The 23,302-nt window shown below is 41.6% G+C and overlaps 1 long non-coding RNA gene across 2 annotated transcripts; it reads right to left on the bottom strand.

Annotated features, from left to right (window-relative positions):
* Positions 1–10,220: 10,220 nt before the first annotated feature.
* Positions 10,221–23,208, bottom strand: LOC310687240. Of its 2 annotated transcripts, none has more exons than XR_014516319.1 (2): positions 21,086–23,208; positions 10,221–10,474 (listed from the first exon to the last, which is right to left on the bottom strand). It is a non-coding gene; the product is annotated as an uncharacterized lncRNA (long non-coding RNA). The 2 variants fall into 2 exon arrangements; XR_014516320.1 differs by having other exon boundaries at positions 22,329–23,208.
* Between the last annotated feature and the right edge of the window lie 94 nt (positions 23,209–23,302).

The following is a 23,302-nucleotide window of genomic DNA, read 5'->3' as shown; positions in this document are numbered from 1 at the left end:
GGCACATAAACAGAAAAACAAAACTAGCATGGTGCCCTTGCACACAGGATCAGATCATTTATCCCACCTTTTCCCTAAAACTGCTCAAGACCTCTTAAAACGCAAATGAACATGAAAATGCCAGTTTGTTGGTTTGTTTTAAATCAGCTAATAAAAATAATACAAGCAATGAAAGGTTATGTCCATTTACCAACTCACATGCCAGCAAAGGAAATAAAATCTAGCCAAATGCCTGTTGAAGGAGGAAGGCTTACATTTCCCTCCTTTGTAAAAAGGGGATATTGGATGGAGGCTTTGAAAGGTTATAGTTTGAGAAGCCATAGAGATCAGACTTTGGATTTGAGGGTTGTTCCCAATTAATGTTGCTACATTGCCCCTGCATTACATTTAATATTTCCAGATCAAATTTACACAAATGGGTAACAGTTATGCAGAATGATAATTTTAAGGCCATTCCGTGGTTTACTTCAAACTGCCAGCAGAGGTCAGATGAGATGGCTTCAGCGAGAAGCATTACATGGTGAACCCATCTTGCAAAAGAAGGGAATAATTAGAAGAAAAATCTTACATATTGCTCAGTTGTGAACTATGGCATCTTGCATAAAAACACCTTTTCTTTTCTTTTTTACTAACACAAAAGCATGTTATTGAGGTCTGCTATAGCATTTAATGACAAATCACACTATATCAGGTAGTGAAAAATGACTGCTGAGCAAAATTGTGGTTGCAAAGAGATTTGTCTATGTAAAACAATAGAGATTCTGGCTGTGCAATTTTCTTTCTTTCCAAAATAGCACACATTGGTAAATACCTTTCAGGGGAAATTTAGGCATTAATCTAAATGAGGTAACTAGAAAGAAAATGGAAAGTTGCAGATAGCTCTTGAACATACTTTTGTTGACCAGGTTTTCATTTATTTACTATGCTGCTTAGTATAATAAAAATCTATGGGGTTCACATAATAAAAATGTTACATGTAACAAAACTTCATAAAAACTAAGATGCATCTGCACAGCACAAATAAAACTGAGTCATGTGTAAAATTAAGAGTCCAGGGAACCTTGGGTAAACAGATACATTATCCAGTGCTGGATTTTGGGTGGTGTTTTTCCACACAGGGGGGTCGAGCAATGCAAACAGAAAATAATGATGATGATGATGATGAAGATGATGATGTCTATTTTTATACAGGTACCTGCTGAAAAGATCCATACAAATGGAAACTGCACCAATAGGAATTATTGTGAAAATAAATAATATTGGGGAGAGGGGTGTGTGTGTCAAATTTTGTCCTCACTCACGGCAGTGTATTACCAAAGTCCTGCATTATCAATAGGTGTTTAAAGGTCAATTACACAAGGGAGGGAGATCCAGAGGGTGGGTGATATCACTGAGAAGTCCTACTTCCGTATTTTCAACTAGGTAAAGATTTGCTGGCCATGGAATGACCATGCAGGGTCTCCTCTGAAGATCTTAAAGATCAGCTTTGTCTGAGGTGGTCAGCTAGCTTTCCTAGTCCCAAGTTGTTTAGATGTCTTAAATCTTAACAACAAAACTTGAAGTTGACTTAGTAGCTATAACAGCATGACAAGCATTAAGGGGGGAAACCATAACAGAATTGGAAGGAACCCCAAGAAGAGTTTGGATTTGATATCCCGCTTTATCACTACCCGAAGGAGTCTCAAAGCAGCTAACATTCCCTTCCTCCCCCACAACAAATACTGTGTGAGGTGAGTGGGGCTGAGAGACTTCAAAGAAGTGTGACTGGCCCAAGGTCACCCAGCAGCTGCATGTGGAAGAGCAGAGATGTGAGCCCGGTTCACCAGATTACGAGTCTACCGCTCTTAACCACTACACCATCTGGCCCAACCCTTGCAATGCAGTGGCTTGGGCCCTACCTTCTGGAGCAGAAGAAAACAAGCTTGCTTGTGACAGCCCTTTAGATATCTGAAGATGGCTATCATACTGCCTCTCAGTCTTCTCCAGGCTAAACATACCCAACGCCCTCATAAGGCTTGGTTTCCAGACCATTGATCGTCTTGGTTGCCCTCCACAGCACATGTTGCAGCTTGTCAACATCCTTCTTTAACAGTGGTACCCAGAACGGGACACTGTATTCCATGTGTAGCCTGACTTAGGCTTGCCAGTGTTCTGCTTTTTATTGCAAGCAATTTCAGAGTGGGTTACAAGTTCAAAGATAAATATGCCCACATAAAACAACAATGCCAGTAGTAGAGAGGTGGCAGCACTTAATCTGATATTAAACTCCAGCAAAGACCTGGGCAAAAAGCCAGGTCTTTAGTTGATGCAGAAAGCTCAACAACATCAACACCACTCAAAATTCAGAGGGGATGATGTTCCAGAGCTGGGGCACTCAAAAGGCTCTCTTCCATATTACCATTAAGCAAACCTCAGAAAACAGTGGGGCCATAGTTAGAAAGGTATATCCTGTTTTTCTTTGAAAAATAAACTCAAAGTGGTTCACACCATAAAAATTCATACATTAAAAAACCCAAGAAATCTGCAGACAGTGACTCTAAGAGCGGTTTAGAGCAATGTGAGCATGCAAGCAAAACAGAAAAAGTCTATAACTCAAACTGAATGCTAGAAATTGAAACAAAAAGTTTGAAAAAGTTTTAACAGGTCTTTTTTCTTTTGCTCATCTAAGAGAAAGAGAAAGAGACAGTAAAACTGAAAAGCTTCTTCATCTTATTTTTGCAGAGGGATCTCAAACAATTCAGTGTGTTCTCCACCTGGCGCCATAGGGGGAAGGGCTTTTTATTTTTGGATAAAGACGCTCCTTCTCCAAATCCAAAATCAGTGGTGTCGGACTTCCGGAGGCGGCGCGAAACTGTAATGGCGGTCCTCTTCGTTCTCTGAAGAGGGGCTCCGCGGAAAAGGGTCGTTCGCTGCGGCATAGCGACGACCCATTAAGATAAACCACGGGTAGAGTGAGCCCGTGGCCGTGGGACTCGGCGGGCACCAGAAGCTGCCCTGAAAACACAGAAGGGACCCCGTAAGGAGACCCGGAGTGAAGGAGGGGTAGCGGTGCTGTGAGTTCATCGCTCTTTCCGCGGAAGTGAAGCCGCGCGGCTGTTGCAGATGAGCGCTGACCTTTCTTCCTAAAACCAACACTAAACTGCAAGCAACATACCCGTGAGTAAAGGGATTTAAATTTGGTAAAGAATTTGTTGGATTTGGCTGAAATCGGGAGATGAGAAAAGGGAAGTCCGTCTCCCGACATTGCTGACAAGATCAAAGCAAAGTCTTAAGAAGCGGAAGCGCTTGAAACGGGACTTTGGGAAGTTTTAACTTTCTTGCGCTACTAGATCTATTCTTTATTTTACGGAAGGAAGGAATGGATATTGACTAAATTAAGCTGTAAATGTGGACTTTCCTCCTATTTCCTGCCTCTTTTGGTTTGTACTTCTAAAGAGTCAGACGTCGGACTGCCGGGGAGAGAGGTTGCGATAACTGCGGAAACAGTTGCAAAAACTTTTTTGGAGTGCAACTGATACATTTGAGCAGAAAAGACTGTATGAGACTTTGTTGCAAGCACCGTTGATGGAACTTTGCTGAACTTTAAGAGGTGCTTTGGGGAATTTTTTGGCCGGTGAAGGGACTGTTGGATTATTGGATTTACTGAGCAGAAACAACTTGGAACTTTAATGGCGGAATACTTCCTTCTTTGTCTTTGAAACTTGGTGGCACTCCCCCTACAGGGCTTTCGGATTATAAAATCCTGGGAACTGATCTTTGTTTTGGCTTTCATTCTACTGATTGTTTATAACTGGTTCTGTCTTTCCCATGGAACAATAGACAATTTGACCTTGAACACTGACAGATGTGTAATGAGTGGTGCAGGGAGAACAAGAGCATCTAAAGCTAAGGAAACTAAAGAGGCCAAGGAAAAAGAAAAAGAAAAGGAAAGAAAACCAGTACAATTTGTACAAACAACACTGACCCAAGGACGTCGATCGTCGGTTCCAGCTGTACTGGTGACACAGAGGGAGCAAGCTGAAATAACAGAGAAGCCCACTGAGGAAGATATGGCAGCAGGTGGGTCAGACACACTATTAAAACAAATATTGGAGCAGTTATCAAGCTTAAACCAGAAGGTGGATGACCAGTCTCTGAAAATAGACAAAGCGACTTCTTCGATACAAAAATTGACTGATCAAGTTTCCCAGCATACGCAAGCAATAGAGAACTTGCAAGGAGCATCAGCGGAAAACCGTGAACTAGCTGGAGAAGCAATTCAAAAAGTGGGAGCCTTACAAAAAGAAGTTGAAGAAATAAAAGGAGAAGTCAAGCCTCTGCACAAACAGGTGGGTGAACAACAAACCTACCTGTCAATGGTGGAATTGAAAAATCGTGAGAACAACATCAAATTGAGAGGCATTCCAGAACTTGAGCAAGGAGACTTGATTGGATATCTGACACAAGAATTTTCAAAGTTCTGGGGCATAACAGAAGATACAGACTTTAAAATTGTCTCGGCATACAGATTGGGAAGACTGGTAAGGAAAGACAGATCCAGGGACTGTTTGATAATTCTAAGATCAAGGGAAGAGAGAGACAAGATCCTAGGCCTCCATTTCAAAAAAGCAATTCAAATACAAGACAAAAGGGTGGAAATTTATAGAGATATCCCAAGACAGCTGTTGGACCTTAGAGCCACCTATACAGAACTAGCAAAATTACTGAGACACAACGCAATTCCCTACAGGTGGGAGTTCCCACAAGGATTATCCTTTACATACAAAGAAAGGAAGGTTAAAATTAGAACACCTGAAGACAACCAAAAGTTCCTTCACGATCACGGTGAAGATCTCCAAAAAGGAGCAGATTGGCTTCCACCTTTACCAACACCAATTCTGCCTGGAAGCGGGCCAACGCCTGCCCCCTCGGGATCGGAGCAAAAGGAAGACACCTCATCTTAAGAACATCTCAACTAGAACAGGATGTCCCTGCAGCTACTTAGTTGGAATATAAATGGCGGGAATTCTCCGGAAAAAAGAAGGAGGATATTTCATATCCTAAAAAAAGAACAATTGGACTTAATATGTCTTCAAGAAACACATGTGACCAGGCTCCACAGGAAAGTATTAATCAATAAAAGATTAGGCCAAGAATTTATCTCATCAGACAAAGTTAAAAAGAGAGGCGTTGTAATATATGCAAAGGAGAATCTGACACCAAAATTCTTATTCAAAGATGACCATGGAAGAATTCTCGCAATTGAAATTCAAACACAAGGGGAGAAGATTCTGATACTAGGAATTTATGCACCAAATGATGGAAAATCAGAATTTTATAAGAAGCTGCATGAGACACTGCTCGACTACCTGGACTATTCTAATATTATCGTGATGGGAGACATGAATGGGGTGGTCTCAACAAATATGGATAAATCCCAAAATCAAAATTTAACAACAGACGGCAGACTCCCCAAAACGTTTTTTGAAATGACAGACAATATGGACTTGATTGACATCTGGAGGACAAGGAACCCCTTGGGTAAAGAAGGAACCTTCTTTTCTGAGGCCCATTTGTCATGGACACGAATCGACCAAATTTGGATATCTAGAGGGCTGGCACCTAAAACAAGAAAGGTGGAAATCTGCCCAAAAACCTGCTCCGACCATAATGCCTTAAAAATGGAATTGAGACTTATCCCAACCGGATCCTTTAGATGGAGGATGAATGACACCTTGCTAAGAGATCAAGAGATCGTTAAGAAGGCCCAAAAAACTTTAAAGGACTATTTTGAAATAAATTTGAACACTACGGTCGAGAAGAGAACAGTCTGGGACGCAAGTAAAGCTGTAATGAGAGGGTTTCTGATACAACAGAACACAATAAAAAGAAAATTTTGGAATGGAAAAAAGGAAAAAATCTTAGAGAAAATAAGTGAAGGAGAGAAAAAGCTGAGGACCAAACCAAAATCAAAAGAGGTATTAAGAGAAATCAAATTCCACCAAGCACAATATTCGAAATTGATTAATCAAGAAATTGAATGGAAAATTAAACAAATGAAGCAGAGATCGTTTGAATCAGCAAATAAATGTGGAAAATTGTTAGCTTGGCAGTTGAAAAAAAGACAAAAGTTAAATACAGTTACAAATTTAGAGATTCAAGGAAAAATAGTGCAGAAACCAGAAGAAATAAGGAAGTGCTTCCACAGATACTTTAAAGATCTTTATGCACAGGGGCCTCAGCAAGAATCGGAAATAGACCAATTTTTGAGAATAAATGGTCTAACTAAAATAAGTCAAGACCAAAGAGTAATTCTCAACAGTAAAATAACCCAACAGGAAATTGAAGGTGCCATTCGAAATATGCAACTCGGCAAATCTCCAGGCCCGGACGGGCTCACCTCCAAATATTATAAGACTTTGAAGGACTTTTTGATACAACCATTATTGGAGGTTTGCAACCAGATTATGGAGGGGAAGAGGGCACCGGAAACGTGGAAAGAAGCATTCATCACATTGATTCCAAAGTCGGAAATGGAAAAGACCCAGCTTAAGAACTATCGTCCCATCTCACTCCTGAATGTGGATTACAAAATATTTGCAGACATTTTAGCAAATAGATTTAAAAAAGTATTAAATGAAGTAATTCATAAGGACCAAGCAGGTTTTCTCCCTAGCAGACATATGTCGGACAATACCAGGAACATTATTGACATATTGGAGCTTTTGAGAATTAGGAACACAAGGGCCGCATTAATTTTTATTGATGCGGAGAAAGCATTTGACAACATTTCTTGGAGGTTTATGAAGAAAAACCTGAAAGGGATGGGAGTGGGAAGGGGGTTTGAAAATGGAGTAGAAGCAATCTACTCAGAACAAAAAGCCAAACTGATAGTGAACAATGTGGTGTCGGAGGAACTCAAAATTGAAAAAGGGACACGACAGGGGTGCCCCCTGTCTCCTCTGTTATTTATTTCTGTCCTGGAGGTATTGCTGAATATGATCAGAGAGGACCGGTTGGTGCAGGGTATAGTGGTCGGAGCGAAACAATACAAACTGAAAGCTTTCGCAGATGACCTAGTCTTGACATTACAGGAGCCAGAATCTAGCACAAAAAAAGTTCTTGAACTTATCTCGGAGTTTGGTCGGGTGGCGGGATTCAAGCTTAATAAACAAAAAACCAAGGTTTTGGTTAAAAATCTGACACCTACAGAGACAGAGGGGTATCAGAAAGAAACAGAGTTAAGTGTGGTGAAAAAAGTGAAGTACCTGGGGGTATTTTTGTCCACCAAAAATTTAAACTTATTTAAAGATAATTATGAAAAATGCTGGTTGGAAATCAAAAAGGATTTGGATATATGGGCAAGATTGAAACTTACCTTGTCAGGCCGAATCGCAGCTATAAAGATGTGTGTTTTGCCAAAAATGTTATTTTTATTTCAAACCCTACAGGTCGTGGACAGAATGGAATGTTTTGGAAAGTGGCAGAAGGATATATCTAAGTTTGTCTGGCAGGGCAAAAAGCCCCGAATAAAATTTAAAATACTAACTGACTCAAAAGAAAGAGGGGGGTTTGCCCTGCCGGATTTAAGGTTGTACTATGAAGCTGCAGCCTTCTGCTGGTTGAAGGATTGGTTCTTGTTGGAAAACACTGATGTCCTAGACCTGGAAGGGTTTGACAATGTTTATGGTTGGCATGCATACTTGTGGTATGACAAGGCAAAGGTTCATAAATTGTTCAAAAACCATATTGTCAGAAAATCAATATTTGCTGTATGGATGAAGTACAAGGATTTACTAGAAAGTAAAACCCCGAGGTGGTTATCACCAGTGGAAGCCAAAGTTTCCAAAAAAAGGCCCAATATGGAGGCCTACTGGCCAAAATATTGGGAATTAATTGAAAGAGTTGGAGACAACTGGAAGCTCCAAAGCCAAGACAAATTAAAAAATAAGGTGCGAGACTGGCTACATTATGCTCAAATGCAAGAGGTTTTCAAAATGGATAAAAAAGTTGGTTTCCAGGTGGAGAAATCGAAACTAGAGACGGAGTTATTAGAACCCAAAACTAAGGTACTTTCGAGAATGTATAACTTGCTGCTTAAATGGAATACACAGGATGAGACAGTTAAATCGGCTATGATAAAATGGGCACAGGATGTAGGACATAACATTATGTCTGAGGACTGGGAAAGGTTATGGAACACCGGTATGAAATTCACGGCATGTAGTGCCTTGAAAGAGAACATTATGAAAATGGTATACCGGTGGTACATGACCCCAGTCAAGTTGGCTAAAATATACCACCTGTCTGATAATAAGTGTTGGAAATGTAAGGAGGAAGAAGGGACATTCTTTCACCTCTGGTGGACCTGCCCGAAAGTAAAGGCCTTCTGGGAAATGATATACAATGAGTTGAAAAAGGTATTTAAATATACCTTTCTTAAGAAACCAGAGGCCTTTCTGCTGGGCATGGTGGACCGGAAGGTGCCAAAGAAGGACAGAACTCTGTTTATGTATGCGACAACAGCAGCAAGGATTCTTATCGCAAAGTACTGGAAGACACCAGATTTACCCACACTGGAGGACTGGCAGACACAGTTGTTGGACTACATGGAGCTGGCAGAAATGACTGGCAGAATTCGAGATCTGACCGAAGAAACAATAGAGGAGGACTGGAAAAAATTCAAGGATTATTTGCAAAAATATTATAAGTTGTTTGAATGCTAAGATTGTGCATGATTAGGAAACGTCACGCTTCCGCAACCTATTTAAGCAAAGGATAAAATAAGCGTAGATAAAAAAGAAAAGGAAACAAATTTGAAACAATATATTATGTTTATTGTGAAGGTACCAAAAGTAAACTACAAACTTTCGAAATTGGTAACATAATAAAGTCAAAGATACAATAAGTTGTGAAACAAGGTAACAAATTGCTGATCAGGTTAGAACAATGAATGCAATGTTGAGAAGATGTGGGGAGGTCCAAAAGAAAGTAAATTTATGAAACATGATGTGTAACATATTCAATTTTTTTTTTCTTTTTTTATTTTTCTTTATATATAAAAAAAAAATGTTTCTTGTATGTTGCTATGTAAACTAATTTGTGAACCTATGAAAAGGAACGCAATAAAAAATTTTATAAAAAAAAAAAAACAAAATCAGTGGTGTCAACACTACACTCAAACTTCTAAAAAACAGTAAGAAATGACCTTCAAAAAACAGTAGAAACAGTAAAAATCCTAAAAACAATCCTAAAACTTATAATTTCAGGGTTGCCAGGGGCAGATGTTTCTACCAGCAAATGCCTGGGTAAAAAAGAATGTTTTCAAATTTCCCCTAAATGACAATAGTGAGGGAGACTGAGACACTTCACGAGGTTGCGCATTTTACAGATTGGGGACCAATACTGAGAAAGCCCTGTCACAGGTTTCTGTCAACTTTGGCAACCCCTTGTGACAGTGCCACCAAGAGCCTCCCCTGCTGGTCGAAGGCCTGAGATAGTTGATATTGGGGAAGGTGCTTGTGGTGATCACACAGGGTCCCCAGTCTATTGATCCCTGTGCCACCACTATAATCACTTCCCCACTGCCACCAACCCGTTTCTCTCGGGTACACACTGAGTCCAGACAGTTGTTAACATTAAAACAAATAATCAGTTTATTTTATAAGCATGAACAAGTTTAAGGTTTCAGATAATTTTTCTTGTCAGTTTCTTATCCTTAGTTTCTATACCGGCCTATACCTTCCTAATACTTCTAACTGATTATCCCAACTGTCTATCTGCCTCCTCCTAACAGTTACACTCTCTCACATCAAAACTCGACCAGCCCACAGACTTATCCTCCCTCTTCCTTTTCCAACTGACTTCCCAACAACTCCAACTCTAACTCCTCCCCTTGGGTTCCCACTGGCCAATCACTTCACGCTCATTTAACCCTTTCCTTATGACCCACCTAGGAGGGCAAATGCCACAGTGCTCTTTGTGGAACTTCAGTCCCAGGCCATTTAGGGCCTTGTTTGCTAATACTAGTACAGCACCTTGGCACCTGCAGGTTCACCATGGAAGTCTGGAGGATACATATGATGACACCTTGATCACACAGGGATCCCACTCACATGGGAGTGCTTAAATACCCCTCAAGGGGTGGGGGCAGTGGAACCACTCTGCTCTACCTTAGACATGAGGATATATTATATGTGAAAGGGTTTTGCACATTTCAAGCAAGAGAGATATAAATATCAATCTTTCAAAGCTTTATTTAAATAAATAAAGTAATCCAGGTATGTTTTGTGAGATGTGTATGAAATTTCAGTTTTCTATCAGTCACAGAACCATCCTCTTCACTTTTATTCCCTCTCCCACTTTAATGAGCGGCAGGGTGAGTGTCCTACTTCTTCTCTAGTTAGGAGCTGCCCACTTTCTTGAGCGGTAGGAAAATCCAGGAACAGCCTCTTTTCAGTTTCCTTTGTGAGGTTGGAGAACCACAGCTGTATCGCTAAGGAAGGACAAATATGTCCGTTTCAGTTTCTCCACACTTCTGCAGAAAGTTGAGGGGTTTCGGGTGTTGCTATTTAAAGTTCATCAGTACAGTATTCTACTGTGAATTTCTTCAACAGGCACATCGTTGTACACAGGCTTGATTGAGTTACATATTTCTGCAAGTGGTTTCCCCTCGTTTAAATGCATATTTGCCATTTGCACCAACATATGCATTTTTGTGCACTCATGTCCCTAATATATGCATTCTTATACACACTGCTTGGGCTGTGGAACTGCACTACTAAATATGGGGGAAGTACAAATTGCAAGGATAGCTGTGCTTCTTTCACATATTGGTTTGAGCAGTGTGGATTGGGTAGTTTTCCATTAAAATGCAAACAAAATCATATTTCTTCCCCATCTCCTTGCATGTGTGTGTGTGTGTGTGTGTGTGTGAGAGAGAGAGAGAGAGAGAGAATGAGAATGGGAAAGCAGGCCAATATGTAGGCACTGCTCATCTTAAGAGAAACATTAGGTTTTCCCCAGAGGAAAGTGTTCCCTTAGATGCCCTCAGTCAGCTGCAAAAACTTCTCTCTCCTTCACATTTCCCCCAACCCAGGAGGTAAGACGTAAAACTATCTATGGGCCACCAGCCAGCAATGCTTATTGAGCAAGCATCTCCTAGTCATCTGTACCCTTTGAAAGAAAACATCTTTAGCTGTTAGCTAAACAAGGCCAGAGAAGAGGTCACCTCTTCACTTGACACAACACACACACACCCCTTTCACAGAATCAGCTCATGCACGCAGACAAATGGTTGACCAGAGTTAACACCTTCCAATGAAACAAACCGGAAAGGGGTAAAGATGATTGGCACATTCCTTGCAGAGATTGAGGCAGGTGTCAAACCATGGCGACAAGTGAAATTTGACATTTACCTTTGTCTCTGCTGAGAAACTGTATTGAGTTTGACACAGCACTGCAGTTTCCAGTGGGAAAGGTACCTCGTGGCAAGCACAACGCTAAGTACATGCTCAGAAACTGGGCATCTGACAATTGGTGTGCTCTTAAGAACTTATTAAAATCAAGAGCAAATCATTTTCGACTCGGAGCAGCATCTGTCTCCAATATTTTGAGAGCAACTCTTTAAAAATTAACTGGGATGAGCGCCAGCGTGTTCGAGAAAGGCAAAAGACAGAAGACATGCAGTGAGACATATTGGTTAAAGGATATGCAGTAAGATATGTATATGAACACAAAATATTCAACGGGAGGTTAACACAAGAGGACGTCTGGATGACTTCTGTAGCCTTCAGGGCTGATCTACATTTTCAACAGCACCAGTCTTGAAACATCTCTGCTGCAGCACTAGGAGATGGGGACCTGTAGGGATAATGCAGTGGGCCTTTCCCCTTGCAAAGCCCTAGTTTTGTCCCTCAAAATAACCCGGCAGAAAACCTGGTAAGTGAGGAACTAACTATAAAAGTCTCAGTCTCCGCTGCAGTTCTGCTGGGTTAACAGCTCCCTTTCAAGCTAACCATTCTCCTGAAACTCTTTCAGGTGAACCTTGCACATCTGGTGATAGGCATGTCCACAGAGGTGTGCTTGTTGGCAGCACATTCTTGCCTGACCTTGTCAATGACAGGTGTATCCATGGGAATGGTAAAGTAAAATATGTATTTTTTATTACTGTGGGGTTTTTTAAGAACAAAAACTTTTTGGCATTACAGAATCTCAGCATGGCTTCCCTGCGAGTGGTCATATTATATTCCAGAGAGAGAGAGAGAGAGAGAGAGAGAGTTTTTTAAAAAAAACCTGGACACATTCAGCGACACCCAAAAACCTTTTGGAATCAAAGTATCATTGCACCTATGAGAACAGTTAAAATGACTTTAAAATATGTGCTACAAAAAACCTCCAAGGGGCTGGATACTGACCACAGGGTGCAGGTGAGTCACCCCTGTCCTATGCTAAAGATATTTTTGGCCATCTGCATACTGCTTGCTTTTTCCTGCAGGACTAACTGCAGTTGTTAACAGTCGTCAACAGGTTTACCATACCCATTGAGTCAATCACCCATATCCTACTAGCCTTCTGAGAAAAAACCCACCCCACCCTCCCACTATATATAAGGGTCTGGTGACTTCTGTTTCAGTGTATCTGAAGAAGTGTGCATGCACATGAAAGCTTATACCCAGAAGAAACTTAGTTGGTCTCTAAGGTGCTACTGGACAATTTTTTTAAAACTTTATTTATTTCGACTGCGTCAGACCAACACGGATACCTACCTGAATCTAGACCCCTGTCCTATGTTCACCTTGTATGTCAGGACTGAGCCATGAACAGTGATCTGAGCTGAGACAGGCACCAAGACTTGTAGGCCCAACCAGGAACAAAGAGCAAGATAGAAAAAGAATATAAACCATGGGTGGGCAAACTAAGGCCCAGGGGCCAGATCCAGCCCAATCACCTTCTAAATCCAGCCTGCAGATAGTCCAGGAATCAGCGTGTTTTTACACAAGTAGAATATGTCCTTTTATTGAAAATGCATTTCTGGGCTTTTGGGGGGCCTGCCTGGTGTTTTTACATGAGTAGAATATGTGCTTTTATTTAAAATGCATCTCTGGGTTATTTGTGGGGCATAGGAATTCATTCATTTCCTCACCACCACCACAAAAAAAATATAGTCCAGCCCCCCACAAGGTCTGAAGGACAGTGGACTGGCTCCCTGCTGAAAGTTTGCTGACCTCTGACATAAACAGTGAGACAGGAGTGAGGAACGGATCAGGACCAAAAAACAACAACAACATTGACTAAGCTTTCGGGAAATTTCCTAGAACTCAGGTAGACCTCAAGCAGAGCTCAGCTGGAACAGGAAGTCTTTTATACTCTTTCTTGTCCAGGACATAACTGTACAGTACTTTATTCAGAAGTTGCCACCTGCAATGCAACTGTCCACCACATGGTGGGGTCGTTTGCAGAGCCAGTAGCTCCTTACACACTGCCTCATGCTATCAAAAACATGATCTAGAATGGATTGTAGATGTACCTAGCCCCAGACCAGCTAAGAAATGTATCCACCTGGGACATCAGAATTATTTTTCAATGTAAGCACAGCATAAAGTCCTAGAAGTGTGGGGGTTATCAAGGGACAGCTGAAAGCCATTAAAAAACAGCAATAAAAGAAACTTATCAGAATGGTGACATTCACTTCAAAGGATGTAAACACCGAAGCAACGATGAAGTAGCATTAGCTATTTTCTTGCAGCAACGAATTCTTTAAATACTCCCCCCCCCCAGAATGAATATGGATTCCTCCCCCTTGTCACCATGCTGAGCAATCAATATCCCTGGCTCTGCTGAGAAATTAAAACATGGCATGAATAAATCATTACAGGTATGGGAAAGTAGCATTGGATACCAATTTGCTTGGCAGGAGGAGGAAGGAGATAGCAATGATTAACAGTAAGAAGGTATCATGCACTCTGATCAAAAGAGACATTCCCCTATTTGACAATTTTCAAGGCTTAGAAAAAAAGTTAAGAAAGATAAATGACCTGATCAGGGGCTCCCTTTTGGCTTTATAAGCTGACAGGACGCAAAAAGAGGCCCTGTGTTCTTTCAAGCACCGCAGCAAGGCAAAACTTTGTCCTTGCCCCAACCGTGCAGGGATGAGAAACACTTAATAGGTTCCTTTCCGTGCCTTCCGGGAGGCACACGGAGGATGAGGCTATCAATGGCTGCTAGCCATGATGGCTATGCTCTGAAACCCATGGAGTGGGGAGTGCTCTTGTGCTTGGGTCTAGCTTGTGGGTTTCCTCCCGGCATCTGGTTGGCCACGGTGAGAACAGGATGGTGGACTAGATGGGCCATTGGCCAGATCCAGCAGGCTCTTCTGGGTGGGGCAGAGGCAGAAATGTGAATTCTACCTTTCTGCAGTACAGTCATACCTTGGTTCTCGAACGGCTCAGTTGCCAAACAAATCAGCTCCCGAACACCGCAAACCCAGAAATAAGCGCTTTGGCTTGTGGATGTTTTTCAAAAGCCGAATGTTCAATGTCGCTTCCACTTGAGTGCAGGAAGCTCGTGCAGCCAATCGGAAGCCACGCCTTGGTTTTCAAACAGTTTTGGGACTCCCAAATGGATTAAGTTCTAGAAGCAAGGTACCACCGTAGCTTGCAAACCTGACTTGGGATGTTAGCTGAACTCTAACCTGCACTAAGCCAAACCATTGCTTAGCTCCTGGCAGTGTGTGGCAGGAGCAGGAAAAGGACAAGTGTCCAGAGTTTGAGTCTCATGCACCAGCATGTGTGCTCTTTAAACCATAGTTAAGCTTTAATGATGGTCTAAAGCAGCGGTTCTCAACCTGTGGGTCCCCAGATGTTGTTGGTCTACAACTCCCATCATCCCTGAGCTCTGGCCTTGCTAGCTAGGGGTGATGGGAGTTGTAGTTCAACAAAATCTGGGGACCCACAGGTTGAGAAAGGCTGGTCTAAAGTGATGTGCAATTGGGGCCAGCCTATGGCGGCCAACTCAAGGCTATAGCCGTTTTGTTTGACATGGCAGATGCTCTAGCTGTGCTTCCTTTTCTTGCCAGTCTACCTCGTTTAAATTCCTTTTTACCCATCACATCATGCACTAGCAAAGCCAGCTTTGCTTACAAACCAACACCCGACAAGGAGCCACAGACAACCCTTGCTTCCTAATGAACGAACGAACCACAGGTTTGCAAACACAAGCTTGTGCACTTTGTATTTTCAAGTTATCTCAGGAGTCCCTGGAGTTGTTATTGCGGCTGCTGCTTGTCACTTCTAGGACAATGTTGTGGTGGTTCCTCTTCACATTCCCTCCAGGCTCCTGCAAGCAGCCCAGATTCTCTGACTACCTTTCCGCAATTAAGCTAGTAGCGTGTGTGTGTGTGTGTGTGTGTGTGTGTTTGGGAATTGCTTATCTCATTCCGTTGAAAAGTGACTTATCTCCCCAGCACAACTATTCGATAACTGCTTCACCATGCAGTCTGCTAAAATCTGTGTATTTTTTCTTTCATTCACTCTGGACACCCAGACACTTTGTTCTACAGAAACAATAGATTGTGAAGAGGTCACCCAGGATCATTTGTTGGATGCTCTCAACCAGGAACTTTGCATGGAAGATGTATAGAACTCCCAGCATCCATCTCTATGTAGTCTTGGGATCTAACAGTGGTGGGTTCTATTGACTAAGGATTCAGTATAAGACAGGGTATAAGATATTGCTGAACTCCATGTCCCATCAGCCCTCATTGCCAGACATGCTGGCTGAAACCAGTTGCTCTTGGGCCAGAACCATATGGCCTTGTCAGTTAATATACTGTACTAGTTTGGATTTCAGAATGCTGGACTGATGTCACAAGTGTGGAACTTGCCTGTGTGCTTGTTTCTGCACAACCTTTACATTCTGTAAAATCACTGCAAAGACAATGGTCATCTGACTCCAGTGGCAATGCTTTTTATTATTATTTGAAAAATATTTACTGTGTAGTTAGTCCGTTGAGCTCTTCAATCCTTTTCAAGAATCTGCAGGGTCTATAAGATTATACAGAGACCTACCCTTATGATTTCAGTGAAGATGAGCCTTAACTGTTGTTTCCATACAGAAAAGGCAAGCTCCTCATCAGGATAAATTGCAGTCCCGGGGAGACTGGCGAGCTAAACTGCTGCAGCAGCAAATCTCATAAGTGAAAGGAGGGCAGCTATGCAACTGACCAGCAGCCGAAGTCATTAGCAATCACAGTAAGGCACCTCTTCACATTGCCGCCCCACATGAATTCACATTATTTGGGAGGCACAGCGGGTGTAATTAAGGCTGCGATATCTGGCTGCAGCATAGCAAGGCTTTCGCAGGGAAAGGAGCAAGAGCAGAGCAATGCAACACTCCCCCCATCTGGATCCGAGTCGAGCTTCTCATCAGACACAATGCAGGAAGCTGCACAAAGCATATTAGGGAAACCAAGATGCACACACTGGGGGTGGAGTGAGATGTACCCTGCTTTGAAACATGGGGGAGGAAAACACAGCCCATGCCACACATATATGTATAAATAGCTGTCACTGAAAGGATTGCACCGGCTCGGGCTCTGCATTCAGGGGAAGCAACGAGTTGCCGCATTAATTATCAAGTAATTTAGAAGCTGCTCAAATAAGGAATAGAGCAAAAACATACCCCAAAAAGAGATAAAAATAACAAGGCTAACATATGAAGCAATGCAAAGCCGCTGATTAAAACCTACCACCTGCCACCTAGAGTGGCACCTGGTATTGAGGGGGACCAGAATAGAAGCCTCGTGCTCAGTGTAATAAATGTCACAGCAACGCACTTGCTCCCACCGCCTGTCTGGGTTATGTAAGACCTGTGGCACATGTGAACAGAAGCAGTTTCTGAATATATATATGAGAGAATATGGAGGTTTGGGAGAAAACATCACCCTGAATTTTTTTTAAAAAAAACTGTGCTAGATTAAACAAAACACAGCAATCTAACAAGAGTCCAATGCTGAAATGAAATATGTTATCAATGCAGAAATGTAGACAGCCACTCTGCACATGTGGAGAGTATAGGAGCTGGGCTTTCCTCAGGGGCAGCAGCAAAGGAACACAGGAAGCTGCCTTATGCCAGGTCAAGCTATTTTTGTGTTTGACCCAATATTGCCTACACTAGTCGTGGGGAAACTATTTCAGCCTGAGGGCCACATTTTTTCCTGGATGACCTTCCAGGTGCCACGCACCAGTAGTGGACAGGGCCAGAAGCAAAAGTGGCAGAGCAACTTTTGTACCTTTGTGCAACACTACATTCCAGCCAAGTCATATTTGAGAGAGGGAAACACACACAAAAACACACAAGCACTTGAGGAAGATCTGGTGAGATTTACACTTTCAGCATCAAGAAAGTCAGAGAACGAGAGGAAAAGCAATCAAGCATGGGCTAGATTCTTCTCTCCTTTTCTTTCATAGTGTTCCTACTTCAAACTAGTAGTTTAAATGTTGTTTTTGCAAGCCTAGTTGTTTTTTTGCAAGCCTGTTTGCACTTCTAACGGAAAACTAAAGGTGGCAATTCAGCAGGCTGAAGAGCTTTTGTTAACCTTCCACCTGTTGTACATCTCAAACTTGTACAGTCAGAAGAAGCACTGAGTTCAATGGAGCTTACTCCCCAATAATTGATGAACAAAAGCACAGACAATGAATCTAATTAAACTGGGTATAATGCTGTATACTGCTGCTCTGTTTATGTGTGTTTTAATGGATCAGCGCATCTGCCTGAATTTTTGGACTTTTGGGCATGGCTAAGGACTTTAGGGGCTACAATGATGAGTTCTTGTACTTCAAAATTTACTCCATGATTACAGTATTCAATACAAAGGTACTATCTTCTTTTTCTCCCAGCATGAGCTCTAGAAAATGTGTTCCACAAATTGGCAGCATGATTCATTCTTAACCAAAGAAGAGCTGGCTATGAAGGGCACTGGTTGGCTATTTCATTACATCATCTACAATCCCCAAGAGCATCTTTTTAAAACCTTTGTGGGTTTGTTCTTTACTAAGATGAAGGATGAGAGTATAAATGAATAAATCTTCACGTGCCTGACTGAAGCAAGGGGTGCGGGTTAAACCCAGTGGCTGAACCATTGTACTGGCACATATGCTTCTTATGCAAATTTTGCAGAGGGTCTCATGCAAGGGTGAAGAATTCGCTGTGACCGCTCCTTAAATATTGCATCTGTCTTCACTAGTACAAAAAAGGATTAGAAAAAGTCATGGCGGATAGGTCTATCAAGGGCTATTAGTCATGACAGTTAAGTGTGACAAATGGATTAATGAAACAAAACAAAGATGACAAAGGAGGGACAAGAAAGAGGGTTTATAAATTTATGAACTGTGTGGAGAGAGAAACTGCTTCTCTCTCTCTCTCTCTCTCACACACACACACACACAATAGAAGTCAGTGAAAGTAATCAGCAGTAGTTTCTGGACAGAAAAGAAAATTCTTCACAAAATGTATAATAACCTTACAGGACGTATTACAAGTTGTAGGGATGACACAGATGTGCAGTTAGACAACTGTAGACTCCGGTTTGTATCCAGCTACCTACTACGCAGAGGTAGACCCACTGAAGTGAATGGATCTACGTTAGCCATATGCATTAGCTTCAATATGTCTACTCTTGACTAATATTGCATACAACCCTCTAAATATAATGGGGGGAGAGCTCTCTCAAATGTGTATTACTTCAAAATGTGGGAAGTCAACCCTGCTGCATTTCCCTGCTCCAAAGACCTGCCACTAACAGCCTTCCCAACAATTTGGACTACAAGTTTCATCATCCCTGACCATGGGTCATAGTGACTAGGGCTGATGAGGGATGCAGTCCAACAACATCTGGCAGACATCAGGTTGGGGAAGGTTGCTATTTGGGAATATTTTAAAGACAATCTTTCTATGGGATTTTTTTTTTTTAATGAAAGCATGTAAGTACAGCCCAACGAAAGATGCAAATAACAATGTAGCCAAGTTATTTAGTTGTGAATTTACATGATTTTTAGGGGTTGGATCCAAAACTGAGCTCACTTCCATTCCTTAATGGCACTGGGCCTGATGAAACTTCCTACCCACCTGGCTACCATCTCTGGCCAAGCTGCAGATGTGGAAGTCACCCCTGTACTAAATAAAGCCCCACTGGGCTGGGTGGGTGGGAGTCATGATTGCTCCCTTCTTTATTTGGAAGATTTTTTTACCTTGCTTTTTAGCTCAAAAAAAATCCAGAGCAGCTTACAAAAATCAGAAGTGAAACAGATTCAGATATCTTGTACAGTTTTTGACAGATCCTACTCAGAAGAAATACATCTGCTACTTCCTGTCTCAATTTTGCAAGTGGACAAGCCCCGTTTGCTCACTGGCAAAAGATTTTGCCGCTGTCAGCACAGTCAAAGTCAGTAATGGTATGAAAGTGCACACTGGATTTGAGTCAGAGCTATTCAGCAGCATCCAAGTTGAGATTGCCCTGGCGCTTATCAACTGCACTGCAAACATAGCAATATTAAAATTAGACAGGCACCTTAGCTGCATTGTGTTTGATGCTTGCTAAAAAGTTTTGTTAGACAACCCTGTACCCAGACCAGTAATTATATTCCATTTCATTGTTTTTAGAACTGTTGATTTTATTGGCAAATTCTTATGAAAGTTCTAGATTATTTTATGCAAATCACTGAGCGGGTTCTTTTTAATTATGCAGTATAACATTTTGCTAAATAAAACAAATATTTCCTATCCACTGGACAGTATGTTTGTGCTGTCTTTCTGATACACAGTCGTATTCAAGGCAGCTCATGCAAAGAAAAACCATTTTCAAACAAAAACAAGAATGACCATCATCAGATTAGGAACAATGTCTCAAATAGAGCAATAGAAGCAACACAAAAAGCTGTTCCAGCATAAGCAAACTACGCTAACAGATATTCCCTCTAAGTAATGCAGAACAGAATAATCAGAAAGCTTGGTTGAACAGGAGTGTTTACCTACTGCTAAAGGCAGTGTTGTAGATGCTAAAAGGATCCCTGTTGGAAGGGTGTTTCATAACAGGAGTGCAGCCACCGAGAAGGCCCTCTGTGGTTAGAACTCTTGGATGTAAGGCATTTAGAAAGAAAGCATAGCTCTTGCGTAGATAACAGGATCTATCATCAGGAGGTTTTGTCCTGATTTATGTGATGGGTTAGGACAACAGGAAGTTATATAAGGCCAGAGGGCTCTAGGGGCTAAATGCAATCCTAGTGTCCTCCGCAGCCCAAATCAGGCCTATCAAGATGCTTGAAGTTGCTTAGGCCCATGGAAAAATTGGTTGTGCCTCCTCCTTGCACAAGTCACCTCTGCTTGCAAAGCACCATTGAAGGGAAACATTAGAAATCAGGGAAGGAGCACTACCTCCTATGTCTTGAGTGTTCTGACCTCCTAGCAATGGGAGATGTGCTGGAAACTGAAAATACCCCCCTTTTAAGCTCGGTTTTGATTCTATTGCCACTTTTATGTATCAATGATACTTCACCGTGTTTGCATGGCTCTTTGATCTTTTGCATTTTGGCTATTGGGTCTCTGTTTGCTTCTATATTTGTAAGCCGCTTTGGGTGATCCTACATCAAGGGGGAAAGTGGCATGTTATTTTTTTTATTTTTTAAAAAAATAATCAGTATTATTCCAATGCCTCTGGGATATTTGTAGGTTGATAAGCATATACAAATATATAGGATCAGGGTGCCAGACTCAAACATTAACCATTTTTGAGAGGTTATGCCTCATACCTTAAAAAAAAAAAAAAATCTTAAGCGAAAAAGGGGTAAGACTGCAGAAAAATATTGTATTGCTCACCTCTCCATTTACTAGTGAAATCAGTCATTATTCAGGCCAAAATGTTCCCAGATTTTTGTTTTCTTGGAAGCAACCTCCTTTGCTAGTCCTATTAATTTTAATGAGCACTTAACCCCTGTCAGGAGTTTTTGTTTCAAAAATTCTTGAAGCTCTTTACATTTTCAAGGTTCAGCAGTACAAAGGCGAAAGGAGAAAGTCACTGAAATAAAACCCAAGGATCCTCTAACATGCTTACCTTCCATTAATGAGGCATCGCTGGCAGGTCTCTCTATATTAATGGTGCCTTTTCATAATCATGCAGCTGTACCGAACTGTATTAATTTTTGAGATTCATAATAGGTCGCACAGCTTCAATAGTATTTAAAATCTAATACTTTCATTTTACTTTTCTTGGAAGGTGGAAAGTATACTTTTTTTGGTTGTCATGGAACAGCACCACTTAAATGAAAGTGACGCCCCACTGTTTGCTGCTACAAACTGTTAAAAATGATGCCACAAAAGACCGAAAGGTGGGGGGAAATGTTCAGCACTATGCAACTCTGACTTCCCATAAGCATCTGGATGGCCACTGTAAGATTAGAATGGAGGAATAGAATAGATGGACCAGTAGACTGATCCAGCAAGGCTCTTATTATACTCTGATGACTAAACTTGGCTCCAATTCCTGCTGCCCTAGCTTTAAGTTCTTTGCTGGCACTCCCCCAGAAACTTTCCTTCGTTCACCTACTCATAAAACATTTTGTTTCCTACCACTGTTACTTAGAAGACACTGTACAGAGGTTATACATCCTAGAGATAACCCACCTTCTATACAACACCAATACCGTATGTAGTAAACCAGCTAGCAGATCCCTGGTAGATGTTTCAAGGAGACTCTGCCGATTGATTGTCACTTGTTGACAACAGGGAAGCAGACCTTCTTGGTGACAGCACCAACCTATGGAATGCCCTTAAGCAATTTGTAAGGCGGAGACAGTATTCACCTTTAATTGCCGCTTAGAAACATTTATGTATACCAAATATTTCCTAGACTGGCACGTAATTTTCAGTGCTGTTCAGCTTTCTTTGTGCTATATAGTTTTGTTTCCATCTCAGTTTAAATGAAACATTATTGAAAATTGTTGAATTTTTTTGCTTTTATGCACACTGCTTGGGTGTTGCAATATATAAATTTATAAATCAGCAAAGTACTTGAAGGCTTCTGTGAGCAGAGGCTGTCCTGTCCAATGGTAACAAATGTACTACATGCACACAATAAATTATAGCAATATTATCAACCGACTCATGTGCCTCCTCCCTCTCCAACCCTTATTCCTTTTGTGTCATGCCTGTTAAGACTGTAAACTTTTTTTGTTTGGTACTGACCTGTTAAGATACAGGGAGCCTGTTTGGATGAAAAGCAGGGTCCTGTTGATTTCAATGAGACTTAAACCCAAGTAAGTGAACACAGGAATTATTTTATTACATTGATATCTTACCTTTCCTCCAACAAGCTGACAATGGCATACATCCCGCTCCCCATTTTATCCTCACACTAATCCAGTGAGGTAGGCTAAGCTGAAAGATGCTGATTGGTCCAAGGTCATCCAGTGAGCTTCATGCCTGAGTGGGTATTTGAACCCTGGACTTTAAAAATATTTGCTGACTGCCCTTCATGAGGAAAAAAAAATCAGACAAAGCTTGAATAAGAACTAATTCATGCAAAACACAGGTACAATTTAAAATCAGCCAAAAAAGGAGAGATAAAAACAAATCAAAGCCCAAACAACTAAAGAATAAACTAGAACCAACAGCAATCTTCCCAAAATGGAAAATGTTAAAATGCCTGGAAGAACAGAGGGAACTCTACCTGGTGCCAACTGTGTCTCCTTAGGAGGAAATTCCAGACTCAGGCAAAAGAAGAAACTAAATGCACCTCTACTAAAGAGGGTAACAGGAGCAGAAATGTTAAGAAAATATTCCCACCTCCTATTTTCCTTGAAGTTTTGGCATTTGTTCTACGATCTGAAGAGCTATTACGGTAATTCAACAGCGTGATTACACCTCAGCAGCCTTGTCCTGTCACAGCATGTCTACTCAAAAGTCTGTCCCACTGAGTGTCAGAGTACGGCTGTAATCCTAACCCCACTTTCCCGAGAGTAAACCCCACTGAACTCAACAGGCCCTACTTCTGAGCAGGCATGGTTAGGTCTGAGCTACTGGCGTGCACAGGGTTGCAGCCTAAAGCTGCCTTGCTGAACTCAATGGGACCTAGTTCTAGGTAGGACCTGCACGTATACTTAGGGGAGCAAGCCCTGTTGAAATCTGGGGGGGGGGGTGTTACTTCAGAGCAAACCCTGAGAGCATCGAGCTGCTTTCGAGACCTTTAAATTACAGTATTGGTGAATCGGAAAGCCTCACCACCCATCACAGCCAAAACCATCTACGCATGCGCGAATACGAAAGCTACCCA

This window comes from Podarcis liolepis (assembly GCF_965112155.1).
Source record: "Podarcis liolepis genome assembly, chromosome: 10".
Taxonomy (NCBI): domain Eukaryota; kingdom Metazoa; phylum Chordata; class Lepidosauria; order Squamata; family Lacertidae; genus Podarcis; species Podarcis liolepis.
This window is presented reverse-complemented; position numbering and strand designations above follow the sequence as displayed.